The sequence below is a fragment of the Leptonychotes weddellii genome, chromosome 8 (genome assembly GCF_054177405.1).
Source record: "Leptonychotes weddellii isolate Sample4059 chromosome 8, ASM5417740v2, whole genome shotgun sequence".
In the NCBI taxonomy this organism is placed as follows: Eukaryota; Metazoa; Chordata; class Mammalia; order Carnivora; family Phocidae; genus Leptonychotes; species Leptonychotes weddellii.
Genome location: NC_138376.1, coordinates 1343148 through 1351348, shown reverse-complemented (window position 1 = coordinate 1351348; position 8201 = coordinate 1343148). Strand labels below are relative to the sequence as shown.

Below are 8201 nucleotides of genomic sequence, written 5' to 3'. Positions count from 1 at the left end.
TTTTTTTTTTATAGTGGGCTGACCATGAAATCTTCTTAGAAAGATAATGATTAAAAAAATTCAAGAAAGCAAGGCAGGCAGATCAAAATAAGCAAATAAAAAGGCTGCACACGAAAGGAAAAATGTTTGAAAATAAGGATATGTGGCAGTTTATAAGTAGTTGCCTTGGGTTTTAACAGATTTATAAATCAAATCCTGAAATATGGTTGTTAATGGTTGGTTTGTTTATCTATTTATTTACATGCTGGAACTGGCCGAATATTTCTCTTACATCTCAAGAGCCTCCTGTTCCTTGTTTTCATGCTTCGATGGGCCGGTCCACTCACCTGGGGGAACAGTCGGAAGTTTGGTATTTCAGGGTCCTTTACGCTGGAAAACTGCTGTTGAGAAACACTGTAAACAACTGGACAAACTATGCCTCAGAGGTTTACGTATCTAAAATACAAACTTGGAATGTTTGTTCCATTACAAACAATTCCAACACAAATGTTTACAATCCCTACTTATTAACTCATTTGAAGTTAACAAAGTGGAACACAATCCATGTTGATAACAGCTTGGTAATAGTATGAAAGTAGTTCCAACCTTGTGGATTCCTGAAGCCAGTCCTGAAATACAGTGTCAAAGTGTTCCAGGATGGGGGAGAGCATAACGAAGGACAGAATTTGAAAATTAAGTTTATTTATCCTCATTTATAATACCTGAGTTTGAAAAGCCATGAACTGTATTAAAATCTAGGAAAGTTTGCTTCATTTCGATGTGTTTGTTTCTTTGGTTTACCGCTTCTTGCCTTCCCCTATAATATGACAGGGTCCCTTTTGGTTTTCCCTTGTGTCATCTTCTTGGAGAGCAAATATTCTGTATTTTAGAGAATACCCTTTTATAGTTTATGCTGACTGTGCTGCCTTTAATTATTGAAGACAACAAAGGTTTCTCACATAGGAATGAGCTACAGTTCTTTACACTCATGTTACCTTCTATGCTTATTTTAAAATGTTTTACTGTAGCTTTGAAACAAGTAGCCAAATATTTTCCCCAGCAATCATAATCTGATTCCTCTCCTAAGTGTTCAAATGTCCTGAGAGCTTTTAATTTTTACCTTCCCCAAATCAAATCCTAAATGTACGATAAAACTTTCAATATATCTTTTCCACCTACAGCTGTCTTTGAGACTTCCCAGGAGGTACCTGGAAAATCATAAAGGTTTGTTCTTTCATCCTGCAAAAAAGAGAGATGCTGGAAAGAACCAGGGCTATTGGATGTGTTACTATTGATGAGTTGCACAGGAAGAGTTGAAAATCAGAAGGAGAAGAAGGAGGAAGGAGAAGAGGAGAAAGGCTTAGTCTTCCCTAAGTCAAATTTGCATGGGTAAAATGTTAAGGTAAGTATTTCAGAAACTGTACACTGAATGGGAAATTCCTGGGGATTTATCAATGCTCTTACTGTACATGAGATATTTCTATCAACATATAAAATCCTGGTGTTGTTTTGTCTGATAGTAGACAACAGGGGTAGAATGCAATCAGGCATAATCCCAGCTATTTTTTTTTTTATGTTAACTTGGTCGCAACTTTATTTCTTTAATTTGAATCTAGCATCTTCTGGGCTACTGAGTTTTAATTGAGGACTTACCACAGTTACTAATTATTAATAAGTCTTATTAATGTATAGATATGTAGAACCTACTCCAGACTTACCAGGCCTCTTTGCTTCATACTGTTGACATAGTCTTGGTATATTTTTACTATGTGACTTGTATATTTGTGGCATATGGTGTCTCAGGATTATCATATGTCCATTTCAAGACTTTCTCTCTGTGGAAATTATGTTCATCCACTTCTATAAACTAAATGCAGTGTTTTTAAATCTTCTTTGAAAATATGAAGGTCATAATGTCTACAACTATTTTGTCTAGAACTTGTTTTGGATTGGCTTTGTTATCTTGTTTTGCATGCCACAGAAACAACCAAAATTCCTTGTTAGTGGCATTATTCTTATCATGAATTCTCATCAGCCCTTTTGCCTCAGAGAATTATAAGTAATAAATCAATCCCAACCATTTAAAATCTTTTGTCATCTCTCTATATAGTTATTTTGTTGGGAAAGCACTTGCAATGAGCTTCATCTTCAACAAAGAAAGACCATCTCAGAGCTTCGTAGGAAAAGATGACTATACCAGATACATTTGGTTACAGACTCTGGATGGCTTGGATTCAACAACTTTAAGACCATAACCATTCTACTGAGTCTGGATTTCCAGAATTCTGCTCAAGAAGCTCATGGGTTCATGAAACTGTTTTGGGGAAATAAAATGACTCAGCCAGCAGAAAGATGCTTCCTTTTCGATAGAAGAGAGAGAAGACACTTTATGACGTATTAGCGTTTTTACATGTATATAAAGTAGCATCAAAGTGACAACAAAATTATGATACAATCTGACTCATTGTTTACAGCAAAGCTGAAGAAAGAATACTGACTTCTCCTTATCTCCTTGAGAAGCAAAGTGCTGCACCTTGTGGGTCTCCTGTCAAGCTCCTGAGAGATCCCTGACCTAATTCTGGCAGGTACATTTTTATATATCTAGAGGTTATTTGGCCCACGACCTTAGAAATATTCTACACTGTAAAAGCTGAAGACCGGACTTAATCCATAGAGACATTTATCTCTATTCTGAAGATTCGAGTAAGGACTCAGATTCACTACATAACCAAGGAAACACTGCAAGGAACAACTTTTCTCTATATAAACAGAGAAAATAATTTCCATTTACCCTTACAACTGTTAACTCAAGACCCAGGGGAGCAAGAATTACAGAAGACTGACTGAGGGACAACTGTCGTGTTTGTCTGGAATATTGCTGATGCTGTTACAGAAATCTATCTTCTAGATCTACAAAGAAGCTCTTTCTCTTTCCTCCATCTACGCTGTGAGTTGTAACAATTTAGTAGACTTTGCTTTTGTGAACTAAAACAATTGAAAATATCTTATTGTGTAACAACATGCTCTTTTTTGTATCTCTCTGAGTCACAGTTTTACCTTTTCCTGAAAACTATCTTTGAACCAATCTATACATTATTTCCTTTGATCAGCAGTGTGTTTTGGAGCTCCGACCTTAGTACTATTTGAAATGTCATATGGTTTCACACAGAAAGTGCTTTATTCACATTATAACAGAAAATTAAAGGTGTCCTGTTCCCGCCCTATCTCCCGCCCTGCTTGTAGACTTCCTGAGGCAGGGGTAGAATGGATTTAAAAGTTCAGATTCAACTTCTGGCTAGCTGGAGCGACTCCTTTGGAAAGAGGCTGCTCCTGTATAGTTTGACAGCTCAGTATATGCTGATCAATAAATACCTCCAGACACATCAAGTGAAAAGAGCACGATGCAAAATAGTGTGTACAATGTGACATTTTGTGTAACTAGAAAGAAAACCGATATTGGTATTTACATGTCCACGCCCGAAGGCCATCAGGGAGCATCCCTGTGAGACTAAGAGCAGGCGCTGCAGCCGGGAGGCAGCGGGGAGCAGGGACAGGTGGGGGACGCACCCCTTTAGTTGCCGACCACGTGAAGCCGTCCCCTGACCCCGGGGCCCCGCAGGCCAGCGGGAAGGCGCGGCAGGCCCCGGCCCCTGCGGCAGGGGTGCGGCCGAGGGGTCCGTTTCCCGGCGGGCGGTCGGCGAGCGGGCCCGAGCCGGGCTGCCCCGCAGCCTCGAAGTCCGCAAAGGCCGGGCGAGTCCTTGCACAAGTCTCTAGGGACAAGCGGGTGCCCTCTGTCAATTCTTTCAATGGGTCTCTCGTCCCTGCTCCGGACGTGGAGGCTGCCGCTCTGGGCTCACAGACGAAGCCCGGCTTCCTCGGATGCCCCGAGCAGCTCCTGCATCCCCGGCACCATGCTCGAGACGCTGCTCACGGTATTATTTCACCGGTACGGCGACTGGCACTTCCGTGGTAGCCGCAGACTCCGAAACCGGAGGAAGAGCGAGCGCGCCGGCGGCCTGCGGGTCGGGCGAGGGGCGCGGCGCGCGGCGCGCGAGGAGGCTCGTCGGGGGCGGAACGCGGCGGGCGCTAGGACCCGGCGGGCCGGGCCGCGCGGACGCCGCCGCCGAACGCGCGGGGTGGGAGCGGGCGCCCGGGAACGTTCCGCGCCGCCCGGCCCTCCGGAGGCCTGCGCGGTGTCACGGCAAAGCCGCGGGAGCTCGCCCCTCCCGACCCGTCCCGAAAGGCAGCACCTCTCCCCGGCCCCCCCGCCGCGATTTCTCTTTTCAATAAAGTAAAGCTTCCGCCCCCACCGCTCAGCAGCGGCGCCGCTGGACCCTCCGTCCCCGGGGGGAGGCAGCAGAGTCCCCGCGGACGCGATGGACGGGAAGGGAAAAAAAAAAGGGCGCGCACGTGGCCCGTACGGGGATCGAACCCGCGACCTTGGCGTTATTAGCACCACGCTCTAACCAACTGAGCTAACCGGCCGCGTGGGGGCGCGTGCTTTACTTAACGTGTTAAAGTCATGCCTGGCCAGGCTCCACCGGCACCTGCCCGCCCGGAGGTTGGGACAGACGCTTTTTCTTCCACAGAGAAAGAGCAGAGAGACTTCCCGGTGCCGACACAGCCGAACCGGCTTCCTCCCGGGAAAACTGAGTCCTCGCGCTGACGGCAGCAGCCGCTAGAAGTCCCGAGCGGGGCTCCCTCTCCTGCGCCGCGAGCCGCCCCAGCCCGGGAGGGGCCGCCCTGGGGACCCGGACCCTGCGGCCCCGCCGCCCGGCCTCCGCTAGTCGGCGCTCGCCCCAGCCGCGATCGCGAGCGGCGTCCGGCATCCGGCGCTGCAGTGCGGCTCGCGGACGCGTGGTGGCGCCCGAGGGCAGGGCTGGCGTCGGCGGGACGCGAGGACTGGGGGGTCTGCCCCCTCGGCAGCCTCTGACCCCTCTCCGTCCCAAAAGAACTAAGGCGTCCTAAATCCAAGACAAAAGAAGGCGAGACCAGGGCGAGTTCGGAGTTGGGCCTTTATCTTTTCTCCGTCGGACCCTACACCCCTCCCATGCCTCTCTTCCAGCTTACTACCCTTTGTTGCTTCTGAAGTCCATTGCCCTGCTTTGTACAAACATGTATCTGAGCAAGACTCGAAAGACGCTTTTTCTCTTCTTTTTTTCTTTTGCAGAAAGGAGAGCTCCATCTTTCGACAAGGCAGATCAACTCTTTATTTACTTATTGCTTTTTAATGTAACAATAAAAGCTATAAGATCATGTTCCTTATCTTAAGCACATTTCTTTGCGTCAGCATCCTCCATGTGAACTCGGAGTTGTGTGCGTTTGCTTTGTCCTCTAGTAAAAATTCAGTAGAAGGTGAATTGAAAAACCAGATTTTTTGCTCTTCGGGTCACTTTCCTCTTTGCACTTTATTGCTGCTCCCTTAGCTTTCCAAACCTTGGGAGATCTCTCCTGCTTGGGGTGGGGGGGAGGTCTGCTCTTTGGGCTACTGGGCATCCTCTTTGCTCTCCAGTCTTCCCCGGGCTATTTTTTTTTTTGGCTGGGAGATCTCTCTCCTTCCAGAGAGCCTTGGAGAGATTTCCCTCAGCTCTCGGTCCTGGCTCTTAGCAGTTTAATACAAAGTGCCTTGGACTGGTTGCCCTTAGCTTTTCTGCCATGCTCCCTGCTTTTGGAAGGCTTTGCCCTCCCTGGGTATTTCTCTCCACTTTCTGGCCTTTTCCCTCAGGCCCCTTTTGGCTTACTCTCCTCAGCAGAGACGATCGGCAGTGGTTTGGGCTGCATGGAATTCTCTCTACTTGGGTGAAGCCGGCCCACCAACAAACCTTAAAAATCTCTTAAGAGTTTCTTCCAGTTGCTCCTACTCGTGTCTTCGTAGGTTTCTCTTCCTTTGCCCCTCTGCCCATCTGCCAGGGATAAGGGCAACCAGAGGCCTCTTTTACCCTATGGAGGCCTCTTTGTGGAATGTAGTTTCCTTGGGTTTTTTTGTATCCTCAACTCCCTGATGGGTTCAGAAACCTGATATTCTGAAGCCTATGGGCTTGCTTTAATCAGGAGGTTGAGAGGGACACACTGTTGCAACTTTGTACAACCAAACCAAATGTTTCCAGATTTCTGTGCCAAAATTGCTTTTGTCATCCTTGAAACTAGTTCCCTTAAAATATAAGGTAACAGCCTAGCTGCTCTCAGTAAAGAAGCTAACCGTTTGTGGGCCTACTTTGTGCCAGGTGATTTGCGTGTTGTTTCAAGTAAACTTTCCATCATACATCATTTATTCAATCAATAGTAAGAGATAGCCACGATCATTCTTATATTGAAGTTGGGGAAAATGAGAAATAATATGTACTTGTTGACATGGAAACTTCCAGAAGTGAAATGGCTGACTCCTTGCAGGTGCATTGCCAGGTTTTACTTAGACCTCTGGGGGAGATTGCTGGGCACCTGGGGGGCAAAGGAATGTCATATAGAATTTAGGATACATTTCAGAAAATTACCCATAATGTCGTTCACTGATCTGACAAATGTTTATGGACATCTTGCCATGATCCAGTTTGGTCTTCACCATGGTAGCCCATAATGGCCCAAAGCCACACACGGTCCCCCCCCACAACCTCCCAGAGTTTAAAATCCAGTAGCACCCACAATTTCTGAGTAGCTGAGTGTAGGCATGATCTTCTCCACAGAGGCAGTATCTTCATTATAGCTTAAGAAGGATCTTCTCTTGTTCTTCAGGTTTGATACTGATGTATTTTCTGACAAATGATCGGGACAGATTAGCAGCACAGTCCAGTGAAAGCACTTACACTACATGCCATGGAAAACGTCCGTATTTGGGCTCCATTGCACAGCTGCTTAAACAGAATATCCTGCATTAGAATCTTTCTCCCTTTCTTTTCTGTAATTTCGGAGAGTATTGTCACCAGCAATGTTGAAGACGGCTTGACAGAGCATACTGTATATTGTTTAGAAGTTAACTGACGGAGGGAATGGTGAACCTTGATGTCACCTAGGAAATTAGGATTCTGAGTTCAGGAGATGACAGTGGGGTCTTCGGTAGAGAAACGATAATACAAAGGATTGGTCTCTCTAAAACATCTATGAAAAATCATTCCCAGTGGGGCCTCAAGAGAGTACCTTAAATTCTGTCTTGGAAATTGTGGAGTGCAGGATTTTCTTTCTGTGACCACCAATAAATTGTGGAGAGCAGTGGAGTCTGAAAGCAGGAATCTGAACAAGCTGAATGTAGGGATGTAGGATTTGGCCCTTGGGCTCAGTATGTATTTGTCATATGGAACAAGCGAGAAGTTCACTGGTCTCCGTGCATTACTGGTCTACTTCGACAGCCTCTTCTGACTCTTCTTGCTTCCTCTTCTCCCCATCAGAGCATCAACCACAGCTACAGCGAGTGGCCATTCAACCAACTTTTGAAAATGGAACAATGAAGAGCCGATTTCTTCTTTCAAACTCAATTAAGGAAATAGAACATGTACGCAAACTGGTTTTATGTAAGATTTCTAATGTGTCCTCCCATGGTTTCAAATGACTTAGCTTCAAGTCCCACAAATGTGAGCTTTAATCTCTAAGGAACATGAGGAAAAATAAGAAAAGTAAACAAATCTGGTATCATTTGTACAAATTAACTTCTCCCGTTAGGATTCCCTCCTGTGAACTAATCTCCCTGAAGCTGCAGGAGCAGGGAAAACTTAAGTCGTTTTTAAAAGAAGTTGCAAGTGTCATGCTTCTTCCCATCACTCGTCCAAAGCTCAGACAAAAATTAGGTAAAGGCATTTTGAGCAATAAGTCAAAGAAATCTGAATCTGAAATGATCATTTGGGGATAGCAAATGAGTACTTAGGCTCTGTTTGTTTGTTGCTAGGACCGGTACCTAGACATGAAAAATGTCATCAGTAACAACACACGGTTCTCTTAGCACTGCAAAGTGTGGTGACTTTGGGCGAAGCAAGGAAAGAGGACTCACGGGTTGGTTGTGAATGAAGATAGAGCAGAACAGGTGTCCCGCAGCCTGTCCTAGTACAGAAGACTGGAGGACGGAATTCATAGGAGGACATCAAGAGTAAAGGTGGGACCGGATGTGACCTGGTTGTGAAAATTACTGCATATTCGGTTCTGGCTTTTGTGAAACTTTACACCGGAAGTAACCAGATGATATCTTGAAGGAACGGAGATCGTTTGGCAATACCAGAGGAGCAGAAGGAAAAACATAC

General features: G+C 45.8%; 1 non-coding gene across 1 annotated transcript; it reads right to left on the bottom strand.

The window, feature by feature from the left end:
• Nucleotides 1–4390: 4390 nt before the first annotated feature.
• Nucleotides 4391–4464, bottom strand: TRNAI-AAU (transfer RNA isoleucine (anticodon AAU)). Its single transcript has one exon. It is a non-coding gene; the product is annotated as a tRNA-Ile (tRNA).
• Nucleotides 4465–8201: the final 3737 nt, after the last annotated feature.